This window comes from Lissotriton helveticus, chromosome 1_1 (assembly GCF_964261635.1).
Source record: "Lissotriton helveticus chromosome 1_1, aLisHel1.1, whole genome shotgun sequence".
Lineage (NCBI taxonomy): Eukaryota > Metazoa > Chordata > Amphibia > Caudata > Salamandridae > Lissotriton > Lissotriton helveticus.
In genome coordinates this window covers 1,517,285,270-1,517,299,692 of record NC_136057.1, presented here as the reverse complement: position 1 = coordinate 1,517,299,692, position 14,423 = coordinate 1,517,285,270, and the positions used below count along the sequence as shown (strand labels likewise).

Below are 14,423 nucleotides of genomic sequence, written 5' to 3'. Positions count from 1 at the left end.
CCTCTACCCATACAGTTTCGGAGGCCGGACCATTTGCACCTTAAAACACCTTTACTCTTCAATAGAAGTAAATATACATTTGGCATGAGAACCGACCTTCATATTGTTCATGAACACACAGAAACCTGTGAGTAATGGGGGTCACTACATTTTGAAGATGGGCCACACCAGAGCTGGTCTCAGTCAAAGATTTAGCCTTACAGAAATTCTACTATATTCACAGAAATTCTGTTCTAGTAAACCCTACGATTCTTCACTCTGAATCAGAAAAGGGAATGTGTCCTTCCAAATGACAGTTTTTGCTCACTGAAGCCATACCAAGGTTCGCAAAAACATTTGTGAATTTGGATTTTCATAATTAATTGTCAGCCGGTTTTAAGTGAAGTAACAATTTGAAGCACATTGGTAATACCAGTCCTTCTATCCTTAAAGTGGTAATTACAATTAAATAGTAGCATAAGATAAATGGTTATGCAATTGTGCAGTTTTGAATGCGTGGCTGAGCATGTTAAGGATAGCCGGCCTCGCTCAGATGCACAGTGGGTTTTGTGCTGTAATATGAGACAAGCCGAGGGACCCTCAAAGAAGGGAAACAATGAAAGCTCTAATTAGGGCTTCATGTTTAAGAGGAATAGCGGTTGTTCTTTTAAATGTACCTTGCTACCACTATCGTTCTATTTCATAGTGTTGTATAAGCAGTTAATGCTATCAAATGTAATGCCACTGGTTGTATTAACCCCATAAGCATAAGAGACTCAGTTGGTCAGGGTAGGAATCGATATGGTTAGCTGTAGATTACAAATGGATGCTTCCAACAAAGCTCAATTCACTGAGCTATTTCACTACCATTTAACTACAGTGCTCATCTTTAGTGTAGGAAATATCTAGTATGTCATGCCGTACTGAGGCACAAGTGTTTATTATATGGGGCGTTTAGTATCTAAACTCTGTTTCACATATTTCTAGTCAAGCACATTTGGCAGGAGGGAAAGCAGACCCATGGGAACGCGCTTAAGGTATGGTAACCTACAGGAACAATAAACATTTCTAATACGTAATACTACTCATTTGTTCTTATGATCTAAGTAATTATCAAAAGAGTCAGAATCTCTGGGACTGGCATTGTGACAAGCTGGTTCCATGGCAGCTTGCAGAAACTGAACTTCAGCTCCAAAAATAAGCATCAACAAGATAATTTAGTGTCTTCATCCTCTTGCTACTGTACATATTCCCAGAGAGGGCTCAATAATTTGGTATATCTTAATAGCCTCAATAAGGCGTAACCTCGCACTCAGTAGCTTGGTAATTTCTTGAATAGGTGGTTACACAAGTCATCTCCTCCCCCCATTATCCCCCCTGCCCCCGAATAAAATACATTTTTAGATTCACAGGTGGAAAATTCGAGCTGAACATAAATTAAATGGTTTCTATCAAATTCATTTATGGAATAAAAATGTTTTGAGGTTTGGCTAAATATGACCAGTGGAGCAAACACGTTTATTTCAGCTGATAGGCTCTTGCACTTGTTGGCGTAGTCTCTTTATTTCGGTCACATTTAATTGTTATGCCTGGTATGGAAAGCTTCAGTTGCCCTCCAGTTGACCTATTGTCACAGATCCCCCTTAAAACAGTTGTTCTTTTAACCTTTTGACTTCTGGGGACCCCCACTGTTACTGGAACTCGGGGTCCTTCTGTGAACCATTATTGGATCAGGCCCCCCCCCCCCCCCCCCGCTGAGTCATTACTGGAAGTCTAAGCATTTACCGTGATTTGAAATGCAAAACAGTGCACAAAATTACAGAAACAAGCATTCACCAAACAAATACATAAATTATGAAATATGTTATTTCATTCACAAACAAATATAGATAAGGATTTTAATTTTAATCGGAAGGTTGAACCTTTTCTTAATTCAAATTAGTCAACTCATCATCATCATCATCAAATAACTTTATTTGGTTATTTGTTCAAATACTATCAAAGTGTACAAAAAGTAAAAACATTATCGATTTACAATTTAAGAGAGTAAAAACAAATACATTTCAAAATCACAATTAAAAAAGGGGCCTATAGGAATAGTCGGCAAAACATAAGTCAGAATACATAAAAACAGCTGATGTACAGGCTCCCTACTGGAAGCAATACTGCTTGCAGATACATTAAAAAGAGAAGAAGCGTTCCCATAATATGCAATGCATAGGGTACATATACAACATAAGACATACAATATAGTAGTACAAGCTATGATAAAAACTTCAGTCGAATTATCCAGAAGGCAAATATAAAGAGGCTAACAGCTGAGTGACTCATTCAAATCTATGCCAAGGTAATCAACGTTGTTTTACACGTTCTAGAGGTTCGTGTTTGATCCTGATCTCCCGTAGACCTCCCCGTACTGTCCCAAACACCATATATCTTGTTTTGGAGGTGTTAAATTCCAATTTCCCGTCCCTACAAAATTCTAGGAATCTATCCAATAAAATTTGCAGGCCCATAGGTGTTTTAGATATTAATAGGGCGTCATCTGCAAAAAGCAGGATAGGGACTTTCCGTTCAAGGAGGGTGCGTCATTCCTACAGGCCACCAATCAGCTCACCACATCGCTAATGAACAAAGAAAACAACGTTGGGGTGAGGACGCGCCCCTGGCGCACCCCTCGCAGGATCGGTATCTTCTCTGTTAATTCGCCATTTTTCCCCCATCTGACCTGGGCATAATTGTCCTTGTGGAGTCTGGCTATCACTGTTACCAAATCCGATGGGGCACCTTGTTCGAGCATGGTCTTCCATAACAAGTCACACGGTACTAGATCAAATGCAGCTCGCAGATCCACAAATGCTACATATAGCTTCTGTTTCCTGAGTAGCACATATTTCCATGTTATTAGAGTGAATCTGAAAGCTTGGTCACACATGCTTATTTTGGAACGAAAACCCGCCTGGAATGTGGACATTATCATGTTATTGTCCATCCATCCTTGAAGTTTATCTAAAACTTGTCTTGCAAAAATCTTTTGTAAATTGTCGATCAGACTGATGGGTCTATAATTGGAGGGGATAGCTGCATCGCCCTTTTTGTAGATGGTAATTATCTCGGCTCCCCTCCAGGTTTCAGGAATATCCCCACCAGCCACTATGCAATTAGACAAAAGATTTATGTACGGGACCCATATCATAGATTCAAATTTGTACAAATCACCCGGTATCAGGTCGGGGCCAGGGGCTTTACCTGCCTTTAATCTGTTGATCGCTGACAGGGTATCTTCTAGGCTGAAAGTCAGTACTGTGTTCTTTGTATTCACCGCAGGAGCAATAGTTACTGAATTTTGATCGTCCCTTTGGGTATTTAAACTACCCTGGTCCTCCATCCTGGAATATAGATTTGAAAAATGGTCCACCCAAGCCTCTGGTTGGATATGATAACTAAGAGTGGAAGCATTTTCCAGGCTGCCCTTTGAGACGATATGCCAAAAAAGGGGGCTATCTCTACACTGAGCAGCTAGGACCAGATCTTGCCAGTTTTGATCAGCATGGTCTCGCTTCGCTTTACTTATCGCTACTTTATAACTGTTGCGTGCCAGGGTTACTTCGGCTTTAGAGCCCTCTAGACTGCAAGTTGCAGAGCCTTCTTGGCTCTCTTGCATTCGTTATTGAACCATTTATTTTCCCCTATGCTAGCAGGCCTTCTACTAGAACTAATCTTAGTAAAAATAGTTTGTAATGCTTCGAAAAACTCATGGTGCACCGATGTAATATGCGTTATTTCAGGGAGTTGTATACTTCCCACACTACTACACAGGTTAGTTAAAAACATTACAAAAAGCTTATATATTCTATTATATAAGTTCTGATCAGATTGGACTGTAGGCCAAGTGATTCTTCAGCGGTTATTAGTTACATGCGGCTCTTCGATTTTAGAAATGTGACTAGAGAAATTCCTATCCAAATCCATGCCCCTCATTTTTAGTAATAAAGAATTGTGATCGCTGTCGGTCCTTTGTTCAATAATCATATCTTCCACTATCGACCACACTCTTAAGTCAACAAAAATGTAATCAATAATACTTGTGTAGGCACCCCTTTTAAAAGTGGCCATTCTTCCTATATCAGATACAGTTCTCCCATTACAGGCCCCCAGGCTCCTGCCTGTGATTATAGAAGCAATCTGCAGGGAGACATTTGATAGACTTTGCCATATTCACCAGCAACCAGGTTAGGGATACCCCATAGTTCATCCTCTTCCTCGAGCAAAGCACTTAGTAGGGAAGATGGTTCAAATGCAGCATTGAAGTGTCCCGCATCTATAATTTTAGAGTTGGATTGATAAACTCCCACCAAGTCATCTAGCAGTGAGAGTACAGGAGATTTGCTGCTATATGATTCTGACCTAGCATAAACATTAAACAAGGTCATGGTTAGGCCAGACGGGAAGGCAAGCTGAATCCCCATGACATCTTCTGAATTTATTGGTAATTGCTTATACTTGCAGGCTAGGGTATTTTGTACAAGAATTAGCTGTCCACCACTAGCCCTACTCGTTGTTTTGAGCGGGTTGTCTTCCACACTATATGAGGTATAGCCGTTTATGTGCACCCTATCTACGGCCCGGGTCTCTCGAAAGACACAGATATCATTTTTCCCTATGTAGGAGAACCATTCAGGGTCTTGAAGTTTCGAATGGATCCCGCCAGGTTCCAGGATATTAATGTTATTCTGTTATTTTCCTCATTTTTGTCTATGGGTACGCACCCATGGGTATCTGCAATACATGGTGGATCATTGTCACCGATTGAATCAATCGGGCCTGGTATTTGATGATATTGCAACAAGTGTATAGTCGTAGCTGTACTAGTGGTATTAATATTTGACACATCAGTGTTTACAGTTGATTGCAGATTGCTTATAACAGGTTCAGTAATGTGACTATTCCCCTGGAGCCCAAGAATTGTTACATTATCGATGCTTGAGCGGTCTACGATAAATGCGTTGGAATCAGTGTCCCATTTAAACCTTTGCCCTATGTAACAACTACCAGTGGTACATCTCTCCGGGGGTTCCCTTACAGTTATCCTGCATGGAGACTTGGAATCAGGGTACTCCTGAGCTTCCAGATGATCATTAGATGTTGTTACAGTCCAGTTGTCCCTTATGACGCCTACATCCACGGCTGATCCTCCATTCAATGAGGTCAGTCAGTCATTATCATCCAAGGGATTGAAACCCTCATAGTAGTTATTCACTGGAATAGCGTATCTATGCTGTCTCTGCACTCCCCCCACTTTCTCCCCTAATAAAAACTGGGTGAAGATTAACCAAGGGGTAGGATGCTAATCCCCGTTTGTTCTACGGACCAGTTACCTGCCCTTTCTAGTATTGCTTGAACAAGATCTGGTGACCCAAATGATAGTACTACACAGTCACCCTCTACAGATTTTTTTGATCTCCCTCTCCAACTGGTCCGTCTCACCATTTTGAACTCTGAAAAGAGAGGATTTGATAGATGTGTCCTTGTGCTTATCTCATGTAATTATTTATTTTTCAGATTGGTCCAAAGTTCCATTGCTCCATATGGCAATGTAGGGACATTAGCCAATACTATACAGTAAGGCGTTGCTTCTGGGGGTAGATGTAGTATATTACCACCTCTCGGTGCTCTCACTGTCTTGTTATGTTGTCCCTGACTGCTTTGAGGCTGTACTTCCTCCCTACCTGCACAATTAAGCCTATTAGGGGGTGGTGCTTTTTGAATGTTCAACAGCTGTTCTTGAATAGTGCTTTGGGTATGTGCTGTAACATTTGGCCTCCCCGTTCCTACCCTGATGTGGTTGTTGGGTTGGGAGTCCGATGGGGCAGTATGGGGTACTGGCACTAAGCTGAGATCGGGAGTGCTGGGCTGATCATTTAGACGGCCATTGGGCCTATTAGGCTGGGCGATCTTGGTGCTACAATGACATGTGTTAGCCTGGTGTGGCTGAGGAGGCTGAATGCTCTTGAGGCTTTGCTGACTCTGCTGGCCCTGCTGGTTTGAATACACAGTACTTACGAGCTTTTCGAGTTTGTCTGTGCTCGCTTCCAATCTGGATAACTTTTGTATCAGCGGGTTCATTAAAAGTGAAAGAACCTTACCCATTTGGTCCAAAACTCCCGTTATCATTGCTCTGCAGTGGAGATAGAGATAATAGGGGAGACTCCTTCACAGTGGTAACAGTAACAGTATCAGTCACTAGGTGGTTTCCTTCCTCATCAGGCTCCTTTATTATACCTCTACGCCCCCTTTTTGATATACAATATGATTGCTTATTGATACCCTGCCCTTTTCGTTTCTTAGACTGGGGTAAAGGACTACCACCATTGGCTGGTTTTGCTTTTTTGAGCTCTGGTAAATACTTTAGGTCTAGTGGCTGAGCCACTTATCTTTGGGGCGTTATCTGGTGTGGAGGCCTGATGGGGCGATACATCAATCAAGGGAGAACGTGGGCCAGGGTTAGAAAGGTCTTCAGGTCAAGCATTATGGGCTGTCTTGGAGAGGCTTGTGGCTCTAAAGACAATCTACGCTCAGTAAGAGCGATTTCGTGGATGAGGGTGGACTCTGCCCTTTGTAAAAAAGCATCCAGGGTCCCCACCACTCCTTGGCCCGTTAGTGTTTTCTTTTTTGTCGATGGTTTCTGTGCCATTTTCCTCTGACAATATTAGGTTGCACAACAAAGTATGTAATGGCCTCGTACCTCAGTTCCTATGTCTCAGTCAAAGGGTCTCAAAATCAGGGTGAAGGTCCATGGATGTCCAAATCGCCAAATGGAAATGACCTGGCCCACCCCAGCCTCGCCGGCCATGGCTCGGGCACACCCATGTGCGTCCCGTGCTGCGGCAGCCCGCGCCTCTATTTGAAGCGCTCCCTGCTGGCAACGGTAAGGGCGTTCATGGCGGCGATGGTGATGGGCGGCTCCAGCTGCAAAGGCACTTGGGCTATATAGTCTCCCAACCCGCTGCTGAGCTAAAACTGGCGACTGCGGCTTTGCGGGACCCTTTTGGTACTCAACTGAGGGATCAATTTCTGTCCGGTATGTACAGGGTGTGGACAGGGTCTGCTGTAGTTCTTTGTCAAGCAGCTATATTCTTTACAATGCTCCTGCAGTGTTACCCCCTCTGCGGTGCAGGAAACAAGTGGCCACTGCAGCTCTGACTGCTTTGCCATACACCGTTCGCTCACACTGAGCCCATCTACCCAGCACCAGCCACCAGAATGCACGCCAACACCAATGCTCAGTCCCGACTCAGACCGGTGCTGAGGCTAACTCCTCTCTGTGCCTCTAAGCGCTCTTGGTGAAAGGACAAAGCTCAGTGGGGCCACAGAGCCTCGGGGTCAAAGACGGCACCACAACGTCTTGATGGCGTCAAAGCAGGCAAGATTTTGTGGAAACCGGTAACCGCGGGAACCGGTAACTGGTGACCACGGGTGGCAACAATGCAGTGAGGCAGCAATACTGTGTTCTTCTCCTCCTCACTTGTGCACTACGGCCGGGGATCAATGCAAAAACCTGGATTCTGGAACCCACTACATGGACCCCTACATTAGTCTACTCATTTTCAATACTATGTTGTATTTGATGAACTTGCATTGATCCCACGAATCACCCTGAGGATACTAACTTAATTTTTAGCTTCCAGTTTCAAGTTCCTAAACACGTTTACAGAACGTTTAAAAATGTCTACCTTTACGTTTTGCTTCTTTCGTTATATATACTTTATTAATCTGTAATATTATTTAATTTTCTAAAGAGTCACGACCCCCTAAATGGGCTTCGAGGACCCCCAGGGGGCCAGGACCACAGGCTAAGAACCACTACCTTGAGAGATCCAGAGAGCAGGCTTTGGCTCAAAACAAGAGGAGAATACTTCTCTCTCACTTTAAGCTATAGGCTGTTGCATGTTTCCTTACAGCTTTCCATGCAATGCACGAAGAACTGTTTTACAGCTTAAACTTACACAAAAAATCGGACATTCATTTCTGTATGATGTATTAGCTGCAGGCATTTATAAAATGCTGTGTCAGAGCTCAGGGTGCAAGCATCACATTGTGATGACTGCCTATTGTCTTTTAATTCAGAACTGCTTGACCCCAAAATGGCCTCCCGAAGTCTCAATCTTGTTAAACTGTAGGCGGCCATTTCTTTCTTTTTTTTGTTGCAGTTTTATATAGTGCAAACTTAACGCATAGGTTTTGGAGCACTGTACAAGAGCACCAGTTACATTACAGAAGGACGCATTCATTGTTTTGTGTTTTTTGTGTTTTTAGGGAAGGGGTGTCACTTTCAATGCGCCCGGCAGCTCCCTCTCATCCTGTTTTTCGGCTGATGTTCCTTTTCAGTATGCCCAGCAGTTCCTTATCATCCTGCCACCGGGTCAACACTAGTTTCAACACACCTGGCAGCTCCTTTCATCATCACTACAAGATTGCGAGCTCCAAGTCTCGATCTTGCAAGACTTCAGTTGATCATCTACCCTTCAGCATGTCCTGTGACTCTCTTTCATATTGTCTCCAGGCTGATGGTGGTTTTTGGAGGGCCAGTGGCTTTTCTTCACCATGCTGCAACGTTTCAGAGGCTGCAGAACTCCCATATGACTGGCCAGACGTCTTGATTTTGTGAGGCTTTGGGGAGCCACCTAGTATTCACCGTGCCGAGCAGTTGCCTGCCTTCCTGCCACCGGACAGCTACTGCCTTTCAGAGGTCTTGATGGTTCTTCTTTATCCTGCTGCCAGGTTGCTGCTGATATTCAGTGCGCTCAGTGGCTCCTTTTCATCTTACAGCTGGCCGCTAATAACATGAATTTACTAACACATTGGTCTGGCTTGTAAATCAAAGAGCTTTTAACATTGTTCACGTTTATTTGCCTTCCAATCCATTTAACACATGTCAAATATCATTCTTTGCTTCCTTTCATTTGCTTGTAACTTAATTTGTATATTTACATATTTTTGTCATTTAATATTTATGTATTGCTCTTGTTCAACTTAATACCTATATGTTTGAAGTTTGTATGTTTTCAATTCTTGAATAACTTAAAACTGAAAACAACAGACACTCCTAGATGCCAATCCAAACAATGAAAGATACTAGAAAACCATTTCAATAAAAAATGGAATGTGTTTCTGTTGAAATTTTTCATTTAACCAGTATAACTTGCTTTGTGTATTTTTTCTAGAGCACGTAGGGAGTTTGCCCTCAATTTCAAATTATGAGTTTGGCTCAGATTTATGTAGGTCACAGGTTTTTGATCATGGAAATTCCTGAAGGGATTACTTGAAAGAATGCGAATTTGCATCTGTAAACCAGTCCACAAAATGGAATACCCGACGAGTATACATGAGGCAAAAACACACACTGTTCCCCATAATAAAACTAGAATTGGTTGCTGAGTCCGCTGGGGTATGCTCTTGCCACACAGAGGAGTATTTCACTTGAAAGTTTTACAGTGCAATTCTACAGACGCCCTCAGAGTTAGTGTAATAGAAATCCATATCAAAACAATGATTGGAAAGTCCAGTAGGTCTGCCGGTGGGAGAAACAGCCTTTACAACGTAAACATTACAATGCATGCCATGACAACGCATGTCGCAACAACGCAATAGGCTTGTTGCAGGGAGTAGGAGGTGTTGGAGTTAAATCCAACACCTTCCCTACTGTTGCACGGACTTGGTATAGTAAATTATACTATTCTAACTTCCAGCGCACCCCTAACAGCAAGTCGGGGTAAAGGTATGCGTTGTAACGGCATGCGTTGTAACGTCATACATTCGCCGGTGGCTACCTATCTCTTGTCTTTGCCAATGCTTATGTGAATGTTTTTTGTTTGAAGACACACTAGCAGGTCATAAGCAGCGCATGGGTGGGTTGCAAGTTATAGTTAGCTCAGTAAACTATAACTGGTGAATTGGAGAGGTTTTTTTAAAACACTTTTTACCTTATTTCAAATATATTGTTGTTTTATCCTACGCTCCTTTCAGTGAGTTTCTAGGGGTTTTAAGCAAGGATCTTAGTAGCATACCAAACTTTAATGTCACTTTAACCTTTGGTTTTACATTCAAAATCTCCTTTTCCAACAAAATGGCAGTCAGAAGTGCCCTCTTTTGTTTTGAATACAAATCGTTAGTGCGTTAATTGTTCATTAGAATTTTGTGGTGACTGCAGTTGACTACTAGGGAGTTAACTTAAAGGCTGCTGCTGGTGTTGGAAGTACATGTTAGGCTCTGCAAGTCAGAAAGTTTTACTTAAATGGATTAGGAAGATATTTGAGAACTTCTAGAAATTGTGACCACATTTTAGCTTTCTCGAGCACTAAACACAATTCTTAGGAGAACAAGAAACCCCAAATGGTTTTCATTTACTCCAGTAACCAATATAGGATATGCTATCAGTTTTCCAGGTTTAATTCCATCAAGATGTTGTTCAGGTATACTACACTTTTGTCATAAACATAGACTCTTAGCACTCTAGTTGCTCCTTAGCACTTTGGGGTAGAACTGCAGTTGATCACTAGGGCGTTAACTGACAGGTTGCTGATGGTGTTGGAAGTACATGTTTCCATCTGTGTGTCAGAATGTTCTACTGAAATGCATGCAGAATATATTTGTGAACGCATAGTAAATGTATTCCCATTTTAGATTTCTAGAGCCCTAACCACAATTCCTGTGATGAAAAGAACCCTCTCAGTTTGTGGTTAGTGTCTAAAGGAAATACTTTAGGTTTGACAGCTTTGATTCCATCAAGATGGCTTCAGGTGTCCCAGATTTTAGTCATAAATACAGAAGGCTAGCGCTCTAGTTGTTCATTATTACACTTGGGAAAGCTGCAGTTGATTATAAGGGAGTTAAATGACAGGCTGCTGCTGTTGTTAAAAGTCGGTCAGTGGATGAATAATATAAATATATATATATATTTATAGTTATAGTTAAAACCTAGTTTCCATAGGAAATCTGCAACATTCTATATGGAATAACTTTGGCGCCAGTGGACGAATCTTCGCGAATTTCTCCAAGAAGATGGCCTGCTCCGCTCCGCTCCTTCCCTGAAAGTTTGGGGGTAATTCGTGAAGCGGGGGCCGAGAAAAAAGGGGGTCCCAAAACGTGTTTTCCCAATGCAATTTCCCATGGGACCTTTAGCCGGGGCTACAGCCCGAACGGCTGAATTACACCAAACTTGGCAAAAAGGTAGAGTTCTGTTCGCAGATGGGACTTTTTTGTTAAATGGTGTAAATCCGTTCAGTAGTTCCTGAGAAAATTAAAAGTAAAATCATAAGTATATCTAGAGGTGCATACGGTAAGCTTACTGTAAGCTTACTGTACTCTGTACCTTTCCGAGCACGAGCTAAATGCTAATTGGCTGTTAACTGTCTGTCAACACTCTAAACCAGAAAGTGTTGGCAGCCATCTTGTGCCTCGGTAGACCGAGGCACAAGAAAGCAGAAAAACAAATGTGTAGAACGCAAAAAGGGGGCAGGGTAGGAACACCCTGACCCCCTAGACCTGTTCAGGGGGTCCCACAAGGAACCCCAAGGCCCCCCAATTTTCTTTTGACAAAAAATCACGGGGTAGGAGTACCGTACCAGTACGGTAAGCTTACTGTAAGCTTATTGTACTCTGTACCTTCCCGAGCACGAGCTGAATGCTAATTGGCTGTCAACTGTCTGTCAACACTCAAAACCAGAAAGTGTTGGCAGCCATCTTGTGACTCGGTAGACTGAGGCACAAGAAAGCAGAAAAACAAACGTGTAGAACACAAAAAGGGGGCAGGGTAGAAACACCCTGACCACCTATGCCTGCTGAGGGGGTCCCACAAATACCCCCAAGGCCCCTCCAATTTTTTTTTTTTACAAAAACCGCAGAGTACGAGTACCGTACGAGTACCGTACGGGTACATTTCTGAATATGAGCTGCATGCTCATTGACTGTGAACACTCCAAACCAGGAAGTGTTGGCAGCCATCTTGTGCTCGGTAGAATGAGGCACAAGAAAGCAGAAAAACAAACGTGTAGAACGCAAAAAGGGGCAGGGAAGAAACACCCTGACCCCCTAGGCCTGCTCAGGGGGTCCCACAAGGACCCCCAAGGCCCCCACAATTTTTTTTTGACAATAATCGCGGGGTACGAGTACCGTACGAGTACCGTACGCGTACTGTTCCTTATGTTATATAGGCAGCACTATACACCCCTTAAAGATAAGAATTTTAGAACATCAAAGAGCAATAGCAAAGAATGATGTGTCGTACCCAGTGGCGAGACATTATGCTAAAAAAACATGCCAGCAATAGAAATCTACTACAGTTCTATGGTTTGGACCATGTGCCTGAAAACATCAGAGGGAGGGATAGGTTAAAAAGACTTCGAAGGTTAGAATCACGCTATATTGTGGACTGTCAGACAAAGTCCCTGAGAGGTCTAAACAGTGGGGAGGAATAATCAGCACATTTGGGCATGTGAAAGTTATCTGTTGTGAGATTCTCAGAGAAAACTAAATAGAACAAAGGAGAGTTGAGTTAAAAAACTGTATAATATTGTATAAGATTTGAGGACATTTTTGTGGGAGAGTGAAATCTGAGTGAAAATTCGCAATAATTTTCTGAAAATGATGACAAGGCAAATTGAAAAGTGGAGACAATGTAATTTGATATATATTATGAAGATAGATACAATATTTGGTGGTAGTCAGTAACTTGAATGCTTATATGAAAAGTAATGATTGAACTGCTGGTAAAAGATAACGTGCATGCATTACAGTGGTAGTGAGTGTCCATTGTAAACAAAAGGGGACTTAGGCCGATCCACGGCATGATGAATTTTCTATATAACTGATAGAGACAACTAGAGTACCGCATAATTCATGGGCGCATGAAATGTTGAACACCCATACAGGGTAAATGTTATTAGCAATTTTGTAAACCGATACACGTGTATAACAAGCTCATTTAATAAGGAAATGCAATAATGCAACATTTGAGCATGCAAACAGAATAAGTTTCATAAGCTATCATGGTATAAATGTTTTATTTAATTTGGGATAGCTTAAAGAAGACAAGACGGAAGTCGGAAGACGGAAGTCCTCATCCTGGGATCCTCACCCTCCGCCTGGAATGACTCCTGGTGGCCCCCCGCCCTAGGCAGCGCACCCAAACCAACAGACCACGCACGCAACCTGGGCTTCATCCTGGACTCCTCCCTCTCCATGACCAGACAAGTCAACGCCGTCTCCTCGTCGTGCTTCAACATCCTACGCATGCTACGCAAGATCTTCCGGTGGATCCCCACCGAGACCAGGAAGACGGTCACCCAGGCCCTCGTCACCAGCCGACTGGACTACGGCAACTCCCTCTACGCCGGAACCACGGCCAAACTCCAGAAGAGACTCCAGCGAATCCAGAACGCCTCAGCACGACTCATCCTGGACATCCCCCGTCGCAACCACATCTCCGGACACCTGAGAGACCTGCACTGGCTCCCGGTCAACAAGAGAATCACCTTCCGTCTCCTCACCCACGCACACAAAGCCCTGCACAACCAAGGCCCAGGATACCTCAACAGCCGCCTCAATTTCTACGCTCCCAAACGCCAGCTTCGATCGACTGGCCATGCCCTCGCCGCCGTCCCCCGCATCCGAAGAGCCACCACAGGGGGAAGGTCCTTCTCCTACCTCGCCGCCAAGACCTGGAACTCCCTCCCGACCCACCTTCACCTGACCCAGGACCACCTCGCCTTCAGGAAGCAGCTCAAGACCTGGCTGTTCGAGCAGTAGCGGACCCCCCCTCCCCAAGCGCCTTGAGACCCTCCGGGTGAGTAGCGCGCTATACAAATGCCTTGATTGATTGATTGATTGAAGAATGTGCAAAGATATGAAATGTTTTAACATTGCATACTATAAGATGGCGCCCGCAGCGGGAATGATGAGTAAGTCCCCGCTTTCATTGTGACATGTACCCGGAGCATTGAAAAGTATGGTGGCCTCCTGGTGTGTCGACAAACACCGAGGAAGGCAGGTCACCGAAACGCGTTTGTTTGTTTCGGAATAAACAGAAGCCGACGAAACGTCTCTCGTGAGTGCTCTACTTCTCTTGCAATTGGGGAAACGGGCCAGAATATATATATATATATAATATAATATATATATATATATATATATATATATATATATATATATATATATATATATATATATGACGCTCAAAATCCCTTCGGTCTCTCCCAGAAAGGACAACACAGCACTCGAGGGTGGAGTCATCAAACACGCTAGATTTTATTCAGCGGAGGGGGTGCATATCTATGTATATATATATATATATTCACAGAAAAAACCATAGGTTATAGACCATATATAGTTAGGAATTAGCATTTACAAAACCTTGAAAATTCACTGAAAAAACCATAGGTTATAGA

At 43.1% G+C, this 14,423-nt stretch overlaps 1 protein-coding gene across 1 annotated transcript in view; it reads right to left on the bottom strand.

Annotated features, from left to right (window-relative positions):
* Nucleotides 1-14,423, bottom strand: part of PDE4DIP (phosphodiesterase 4D interacting protein) — a 1,524,691-nt gene that overhangs the window by 1,211,555 nt on the left and 298,713 nt on the right. The gene's annotated exons all lie outside the window — the stretch shown is intronic.